Source organism: Mesocricetus auratus, unplaced genomic scaffold, assembly GCF_017639785.1.
Source record: "Mesocricetus auratus isolate SY011 unplaced genomic scaffold, BCM_Maur_2.0 Super-Scaffold_100714, whole genome shotgun sequence".
Classification (NCBI taxonomy): Eukaryota; Metazoa; Chordata; class Mammalia; order Rodentia; family Cricetidae; genus Mesocricetus; species Mesocricetus auratus.
This window is the reverse complement of record NW_024429270.1, coordinates 1394302-1404202: the sequence shown is the minus strand read 5'-3', so window position 1 is coordinate 1404202 and position 9901 is coordinate 1394302. Positions and strand designations below refer to the sequence as shown.

The following is a 9901-nucleotide window of genomic DNA, read 5'->3' as shown; positions in this document are numbered from 1 at the left end:
AAATTATCTGGGCTGCTTTGGACACTATAGAGAGATTGGCAGGATGACAGTGTGTGTCCTGTAAATGTCCCTTACTATAAAAAAAGCAACACAAGCTTATTGAAGGGAAAGCATAAAGCTGAATAAAGCCAAAAATAAAAGAGCCCTTTCTCCTTCCCACCACCCCCGCATCTTTAGCTCGCTTCCATGGGAGGTGTAGCCCGTCAGACATTTTCTAAAGTGATCTTTTCATAATGTGTCTAGAGAAAAAATAAATCGGTCTCCTTCCTGCGTCTTAGCTTGCTTGACTTTGCAATGGATGGCCTTTTGGAGGCCTGTGCATTGAACTGCATCTTGTTCGGTGGCTGCAGATTCCTTCAGTGTGCAGCACTGTGCAGGGCTTCCACAGGGACTCTAGTTTTCAGCCCTGCTAACTTTAATGTGAAAAACTTAACCACAAAGCCATCAGTTTAATTTGCAAAGGGATCCTTGTGGGGCTGGGATGGATGGGGCAGGGGGGACGGAGGGGGATGGACAGGGACAACACCAGACCTGGTGGCCGTTTTTGTCCTTTGTGAAGCACCAGCTGGTGGCCTGGTGCCATGTGCTTCTCACTTAAGGGAACTCTTAAAGCCTCCTCTGGGAACAATGAGGACTAGATGACGGCCAGTCCAGAGGTGTGTCTAGGTCGGAGTCTGGCTGTAGTTTGGACCATAGCCCCAGCAGATCGTGGTTAGGTTTGCTTTCCATTTCCTTCGTGGCTTTGGTTGTTAACCCTGAGAAACAGAAGACAAGGTGGTGTGTGTTGGGCCCCAGCCCCATGGGGTCTCTGTGAGTTGCTGGTCAGCCTACAAGGGCAACTTGTATTCCAGTCCAAGTGCTTCCTGTTTTCTAGTCCTGGCTTACTGCCCTGACCTTGACCCTCTGACATCAACATCTAACAGGAGGAAAACAACGATCTCTTCTACCTGGGGTTTTTTCCACTGTGCTGTAAACTTGTATAAAAAGCTCCTCCCTCCTACAAGGGAGAGACCTGTTAGCACTTACAATGAAGACACACACACACTCTCTCCTGGCAATAAAGGCAACACATACATTCTCTTAGTACAAACAGTTTGTATGTCTTGTCTCTCTTTTCCTGATACCTTAGAGTGGCTTGTGGCGCTGGTGCCACAGGTGTGTGTCCCAGAAGAGCTCCACCTAGGAAGACTGGGTATAGACAGTGATAGTGTATCTGCAGTGAGACAATGCCGTAAATGGAACATGGAGGTACCACTAAGACCTGTGGGGCCATATTTGCTGCAGAATTATTTTTTAAATATATTTTTTAATTGGTAACAGTTCAGATGTCCATGGACAAGTATCTTTGCTTGAGTGTGAAATGTCCTGCAAAAGCTCACGTGTTTGAACGCTTAGTTCCTTGCTGGTGGTGCTGTTGGGACAGATTGTGGACCCTTTAGCAGGCTGAGCCTCTCTAGAAGTGGATGGATGGAGAAGGAGGTTACCGGCTATAACCTGGCCCTGCTTCCATCCCAAGCCCTCTACTTCCTCACTGCCCACGTGGCAGAACCAGCGCCCTGCACTCCCGCTGCCCAGCCATGAGCCACTCCTACTTCACAGCCATGACGTACTGTACCCTGTTGACCCACAAGCCAGAATCCTTCCTCCCTCAGGAAGCATCTTTCAGGCCTTGTGTCATAGTGACAAGACGTAACAAGGGAGGAGAGAGAATGAATAGAGGCCCTCTTGCAGGATGGAATCTGTGACGGCACTGATCTTAGACCAAGGCACACAGAGGAACAACAGAATGAATGACACGTGTGGTGTGAGGCCACGTGAAGACCCGCAAAGGGTTAGATCCACCCAACCAGTGCTAAATCGCCAGAAGTCTATTACTGATGACTTCAGAGTAATAAGAAGGGGAAGGACTTCCTGGTGGGGCCATATTGGGAACCTCACCTTCACCTGTGAACTCTTTCTTTTCCTATACATTTCTTCCTTTCTTCCTTCCTTCAACTTAGTTATCCCTTTTTCCTCTCCTGTTTTTCACACAGCTCGAAGGTGACAAAATTGTATATGTACACACACACACACACACACACCCCGAGTGTGTGTATATATATACATATATAGTGGAAAAATGTTTCTTTTTTAATGTGTATCTTAGTTACTCTTCTATTGCTGGGCAGAGACATTATGACCAATGCGACTTATAAATACAGTATTTAATTGGGGGCTTGCTGACAGTTTTAAAGGGATAAAAGTCCATTATTGTCATGGCAGGAAGTGTGATGGTGGGTACAGGGCTGGAGCAGTAGCTGAGTGTTCACAGCTGACCCACAGTTGTAAATGGAGAGAGAGAGAGAGAGAGAGAGAGAGAGAGAGAGAGAGAGAGGGAGGGAGGGAGGGAGGGAGGGAGGGAGGGAGGGAGGGAGGGAGGGAGGGAGACAGAGACAGAGACCGAGACGGAGACGGAGAGAGACAGAGACAGAGAGGGAGGGAGAGGATGGAACTCTGCCTGATGTGGCTTTTGAAACCTCAAAGATCACCTGCAGTGTTACACCTCCTCTAACAGTGCCACACCTCCTAATCCTTCCCAAACAGTTCCACTAACTGGGGACCAAGCATTGAAACAGATGCGCTTCTGGGACCCATGCTCATTCAAACCGTCACAGTGTGTGTGGTATATGTGTGCATATGCACATGTGCAGGTGTGCTCATCTGTGTGTGCACTTGGGGAGGACAGAGGTCAACAGTGGGTGTACTCTGCCATTACTATGAACCTTACCTTTTTGAGACAGCAACTGTCACTGAACCTGGAGGTCATTGGTTAGCCTAGGCTGACTGGCCAGGGAGCCCCTGGGCTCCCCCATCTCTGCTCTTCAGGATTGGGTTTACAGACACATGTTTGTGGCCAGTTTTTATATGGGTACTAACAGTCTGAACTCAGGTCTTCATGCCTGCCAGCTAAACACGATATTTTATTATACATATCTGCTATAAAGGGTTGTCACAGTCAAGGTAGTTACCATGGTCATAACTCCACATCGTTATCCTCTGCTTCACCTGCTGGAACACTGACAATCTGTTCTCGCAGCGACTTTCATATGCAGGACTCACTGCTGTTAATGACAGCCACTGTATTGTACAATGGACCTCAGAGCTCACTCACCCTGCCCAACTGAAGCTTTGGTCCCCATGTGCCTCATTTCCCCATCATTCTCCACAGCCCCTGGCATCCACGATTCTGTTCCTTGCTTCTGTGGGTTTTTCAGATTCCATACATAAATGTTATAAAATAACTGTCTTTTCTGTGCCTGGTTTATTTCTCTGAGATAATGTCCTACAGATCCATCTACAGTCACAAACAGCAGGATTTCCTTCTTTAAGGTTGAGTAATACTCCAGGGTGGGTAGGTACCATGTTTTCATTTTCCATTCATCTGTAAATGGGTACAGGTTGATTCCATACTGTAGCTCTCCTGGATAACACAGCATGAAGAAGGGAATGCATTTATCTCTTTGATATTCATATTTCATTCTGTTTGGCACAGTTCTATTTTTAAGTCTTTCTTGAGGGACCTACATACTGTTTTCCAAAATAGCGACATCATTTTAAACCCTTCCATCTCTGCACATGGGTTTCTGTCTCTTTGATGCTTGTCTTCTGTCCTTTTGAAATAGCTGTCCTAGCAGATGGTTGGTGATGCTGTGTGGCGTCTGTATGCCTGCCAGCCACTCGAGTGTCTTCTTTTGAGAAATATCTACCCAGTTCCTTTGACCACTTCAAAAATTTTAAGATTGTACAATACCCTTTTAAGACAGGGTATTTCAATGCAGCCCAGGCTGACTTCACGCTAGCAGGCCTGCATCAGTCTCCTGAGTACTTAGTAGGATTACAGGCACACACCATGGCCCCAACTCTTACTCCATTTGTTTTGAGTAATAGGAATTTTTTCTGGCTATTGAGTTGACTTCCTTAGGTATCCTGGATGTTAGCTCCTTGCCAGATGCATACCTGTAAATACATGCTCTCATGCCGGAGGCCGTTCTTCATTCTGTTTTTTTCCTTGGCAAGTGTTTTGGCTTTCTTTCTTTCTCCATAGGCTGGCACTGTACAAACTCACGGCCCATTGGTCTGGTTTTGCTTTTTTGCTGTTATGCTTTGGAGCTGTGTCACAAAAGTCCTAAAATGTCCATTTTCCCCTGTGCTTTCCTCTACAAACAATGGTCTATGGCTTCAGATCTGTGTTTAAGCTTTAATCTATCTTGAGTTACCTTGGAATACAGTGAGGGAAGGGGCTGATCTCATTCTTCTGCATGTGGATATCAACACTGGGTACCAAAGGGGTTGTTTCTTCCTTGTGATCCCTTGGCAGCTTTGTTGAGGACCAACTGTCCACAAATACATGTGGACTCTATTCTATTCTACTGACCTAAATACCTATTCTTATTCCAGTACCACACTGTTTTGATTACTATAGCTTTGTGGCATACTTTGAATTCAAACTGTGACAGGCCTCTAGCTCTGTTATTTTGAGGCAAAAAAATGCTTTATATAGGATTGTTTGTGGTTCCATGTGAATGTTAGGATTTCTTTTTCTATTTCTATGAAAAAAATTGATACTGATTTTTTTTTTCCTGAGACAGGGTCTTATTCTAAAGACAAGGCCAGCCACAAACACAGAGGTTCATCTGCTTCTTCTTCTCAAGTGTTTGGATTAAAGGTGTGTTTTGCCACACATGCTGCCATTAAATTTTTGATAGGAGTTGCATACAATCAGTAGATTAAGAATTATGGGCAATTTAGCAACGTTAATCATTTCAACCCCCAAACAGAGACTACTTCTCTAGTCATTTGGGTCTTCTTTCATTGGTATTTCATGGCTTTTAGTTGACAAATGTTTACCTTCTTGATTAAACTTACCCCTGAGTATTTCTGTGCTACTATCATGGGATTGTTTTCTTGAATTCCTTGTTCAATTGTTTGCTGTTACTGTGTAGAAATGCTGCTAATTTTCTCTCTCTCTCTATGATTCCTGCGTGTCGAAATGTGTGTGTGTGTGTGTGTGTGTGTGTGTGTGTGTGTGTACATTTGTGCATGTGTATGTGTGTGTGTGGAGACCAGGAGGTTGGTGTCAAGTGTATTTCTCAAATGATCACCTTAATTTTGGGGCCAGGGTCTCTCATTGAACCCAGAGCTTACTGACTTGGCTTGGCTGGCTGAGTAGCCAGCCCTGGGACCTTCTTGTCTCTGTCTCCGCAGTGCTGGGATGACAGGCATGTACCAGCGTACCCAGGTTTTATGAGGGTGCTAGGGATCCAAACCCAGGTACCCGTGCTTGCACGCCAAGCACTCACTTACTGATCCATAGCTGCAGCCCTAAGTTTTGTATGTTAGATGTGTAGTCTTGCAGCTTTACCAAACTGCCTTATCAGCTTTTGAATCTTGTTTGCTTATTTTTGTTTGTTTTTGTTTTTGGAGACAGGATTAGGGTTAAGGTTAGGGTTAGGGTTAGGGTTTCTCTGTGTAACAGTCCTGTCTGTCCTGGAACTCACTTTGTAGACTAGGCTGGCCTCAAACTCACTGAAATTCGCCTTCTTCTGCAACCCAAGTGCTGAGATTAACAGTGTGTGCCACCACTGCCTGGCCTTGAATCTTTTAAAAAATATTTATTTTAGTATGTATGTATGTATGTATGTATGTGTATGTCAACGTGTGTGTCTGTGAACTCTCCAGAGGCTAGAGATATAGCTCTGCTGGTAGGGTTCCTATCTAATGATCACAAAGTTCTGGGTTCAATCCCTAGCACTGCATGTATATGGTAAGGGGCAGTGCTTGGAGGTGGAAGCAGTAGGATCAGGGGTTCAAGGCCATCCACTACTACATAGCAAGCTTAAGATCATCCTGGAATCATAAGACTCTGCCTCAAAAGCAAGTTGGCAAATAAGTTGTAATTAGGTGCATGTCTGACTAAATTAAAATCCAGAATTTGGAGAGAGAACTGTACACCAGGGTTCATAGCATTCTTCACAACAAAGGGTGGAGATGCCCTGTACACGCACCCAAGGATGAGTGAATAAAATGTGGTATTTAGAAAGGAAAAAAAGCCCCTAGGTTAATGGTTCAGTAGATAAAGTGCAAACTTGAGGTCCAGACCCCACATAATTCTTGGTGGCTGGGGTGACCCACATATGATTCCAGACTCAGAAGGCAGAAATCCCTGGAGCGAGCTGACTATGGAAACTAGCCTCATTGGTAGTCTCTGCATTTGACTGAGAGACTGCCTCATGAACACTGTGGAGAATGATGGAGGGACACTCCAGATGTCAACCTCAGCTGCCTGCCCGCCCCCACCCCAAGCACACATAAAGAATGAAATTCTGATACACGCCACAACACAAATGAACAGAAAAGATAGTGTGTTAAATGAAATGTCGGACACCAAGGGACAGATACTGTGGGGAATCTACTCATACGTGGGATCACAAGTAACCAGATTCTTAAAGATGGAAATGGAATGGTGCCTGTTGACAGAGGAGATGGGGTTACAGTTTGATAGGTGACGTTCCATTTAAAAAGATGAAAACCTCTGGAACCAGTGCAATGGTGTCTACCTGAAGTTTTGGCATATAAGGGACAGAGGCAGGAGGATCACCACAAGTTTGAGGCCAGCCTGGTCTACATAAAGCTCTGGACCAGCCCTCTGGGACTACTAGGTAAGGTACATACATATGTCCTGCTTCAGAAAAAGAATGTTCTAGAGAAAAACAGTGGTGATGGTTGCTCAGCGCTAGTACATTAACACCACTGAACTGCCACCTAAAAGGTTTAAGTGATGAGGGGGTGTCCATGTATATTCATCACAATATAAGTAAATGAGTGGATAAGGCAAACTAGTGAAAACGGCAGGTAAGGAACTTTAAAAGTTTGCCCACACATAGAATAAATTTAAAAATCTTGTAAAAATTGTTAGGATTAAGTTTTTAGAAGTCTGGAAACCAAGGAACCAGAAGAATGCCTAGAAAGAAAACCAGCCAGGCCACAGGAAGGTCAGCTCTGTGGGGTCTTAACTGGTCTGAGTCCTGCCCCTACTTTCAAAGAATTATGGGACATACAAAGAGCCAATGATAGTCTGCATGCAGGGGACCTTCCCACGGTGGTAGGGATGAACCCAGGCTCAACCACGGAGCTACAGTCCCCAGAACAACTACCTATTTTCAGAATATTCAAAGAACTAAATATAAAAAGGAAATTATGGGAACAGTGAATGAACAGGGAGATAAAATTAATAAATAACTAAAGAGCTAGAACATTAAAAAGGGACCCAAATGGGATTTTTGGAGCTGAAAATCATAATAACCACCCCCGAAATTCCATAGAGCATTTCAGCATCAGACTGGAACCGAGAGGGAAACAATTGGCTGACTTAAATCAATCAAGATCATCAGGCCTGAGAAACAAAGACAAATGAACTCGGTTGCCAAAAGTTGACCTACGTATGTGTAATGCAAACACAGAGATAAAGGGGCAGAAATGGTCACGGTAACAGTGGCCCCAGATATGATGAAAGCGTGGTTCAATATAGGCAAGAGGCCCAACAAACTTAAGTCAGATAAATAGGAATAATTACATTATCCATAGTATCCCCAAAACAGAAACAGTCCTCTCATAAGAGGAGAATGGATGGGGGTAATAGCGCACGCATGTCCATCAGTATATGGACATGTATGTAATATTATCTGGCCTTATAAGAGAATGAAGCACTAATAAACACAGTAACACATATAGCCTTGAAATCATCATGCGGCATAAAAGAAATCAGACACAGAAGGCCGCTAAATACACAATCCAGTTTAGATGTGTGTTCAACATAGGGAAACACATAGAGATGCAGGGTAGACTGAGTCTGCCAGGCCAGAGAAACAGGGGAAATGGGACTGTAAATAGCCAGAAAAATCTTGAATATTTCTGCAAAAAAATGTCAAACTCTTGAATTCCAAAGTCAAACTAACAATCTACTACACACTTGTTATTCGTTCAAGTATCAGTATAATTATCTCCTTTAATTAAGCCATTAATAATAACCATAATTTTTTTCATTGTTTTGCAAATCATTTACAATGCTTAGTATGGAAATTGATATTTTGAGTTAGTTTATTTAGTATGCTGTATATTCTCATTTTAAGTGCTGGAGGCTGCTGAATAAACCTGTCTTTTCTTTGAAGGTGAAAGTGAGTCTTTTGTTCTTGTGAATAAAATGGTCTTTTTCTTGTGAAATGACTGATTGGTAATGACTGTCTATTCTGAGAAGTATTCTAAGGAGTGAGTTCAGACTCAGGAGAACGGTGTGGTGTTAGATTAGTGATGTCTGCTATGAGCATGGCACTGGAGAGCTGGCCAGGCAATTATTATTTTATCAGCTAATCCTGGAGAGTGAAGGAAATGACAGATAGCATTTCCCAAACACCTCATCTTCGGTGGTGATAAGCAGCCTCTTGGCTTCATAAACATAATCAAAGAGGAATTAATGGGATTTCCCTCAAAAGCATTGGACTTTTCTAAAAAGTATGTTTCTGATAAAAGTTCATGGTTTCACAAGTAACCTCCTCACCTTTACATCTTTGAGTAACTTCAGTAAACTCACTGGTTCACTAGGATAGAAATCATTTTTTTTTTTGTCTGTGCCTATGTTCTCTATCTGGCGTGAATAGAAACAGACTGCTCAAGAAAAGGTCACTTAACAGTCCCCACCCCCTCAAGAGCAGCTATAGCCTTGTCCCAGTTCTGATCTCTGGCCCTGCCCCTGATAAAAACAGTCGTGGCCTGACTCAGAGATGGCTCGCCACCTCCGGGCTGGAAGCATCTGCGTTCGCCCTTCCCCTGCCAATCGCCAGGTGGGTGACTCCAGGGAAATGACCAATCTGGGCCATTGTATCCTTATCTGGGAAACACTTCCTTTGTTCTTCCAGGGAGGCTATCGGTTGGGAATGAGAAAATGCACAGGAAAGATCACAGGGACTTCCAACGTCAAACAATGGACAGATTGGCTCTCACAGCCCAAACCCATTCCCCAGAGGACAGCAGGGGTCAGCAGGAGACAGTCACCACCTTCTTAGGACCCACGTTCCATTTCCCCAGACTTCCTCTCTTTGGTCACCATTATCCACCAAGTGAATCTCTTCTGAGGGCCCAGGCCAGTAGCCTGCTAGGACTCTGTGTTTCTACGGAGTTGTATCTTACCATGAAGTTGTCAACACTCATCCAGCGCTAGCAGTTGTGTGAAACCAAGGCCTGTTAGAGAGCAGATCCCACCTGGCCATGTGGTTTCCTAGAACCTGCCCAGTACCTTAGCTTGGACCCACAAGCTGAGAGCATGGGGGAAGAAAACTGAGCTCCGTCTCCCAGAGGCCACCCTGGCTGTGTGAGGGACTGGAGACATGCTCACTCTGTCAGGCAACTTGTGTACGTGAGGGCAGGAGCTGAGCAGGAGGCAGCCGTCTCCCAAAGGGGGAGTCTTCTTAGCCACACCCAGAAGGCATCTTCCAGAATAACCTCGTCAAGCCCAGGTAATAACACGCATTTCATCCTGTTTCTCCTAAGTCCAAATGTTTGCTGAGAGATGCCGTGGTAACCATGACGCCATAATGGAACATTCTTCCCAAGGCATAGAAGAAACTACGCTGTAGAGCTCTGCTGCATAAGGCCACAGTGAGTTCATTTCTCCTTTAGTGGGAACGGTTCACAGAAGAGCTTGCCACACCATCCCGAGGACAAACGAAACATCTCACGTCATGAGGGGAACATGGTGACTTAGAACTGTGCGCACAGTTTCCTTAGGTCATGGTGCACAGTGTGAGGTGAAGCCCCCGTGGGCTTAGGGGTTCATATAGTTTTGAGCTCACATTCCAGACTCACCGCT

General features: G+C 44.7%; 1 long non-coding RNA gene across 1 annotated transcript; it reads right to left on the bottom strand.

Moving 5' to 3' along the window:
• Window positions 1-397: 397 nt before the first annotated feature.
• On the bottom strand, window positions 398-9690 carry LOC121137903. The gene is made up of 2 exons (XR_005875170.1): window positions 9428-9690; window positions 398-755 (listed from the first exon to the last, which is right to left on the bottom strand). It is a non-coding gene; the product is annotated as an uncharacterized LOC121137903 (long non-coding RNA).
• Between the last annotated feature and the right edge of the window lie 211 nt (window positions 9691-9901).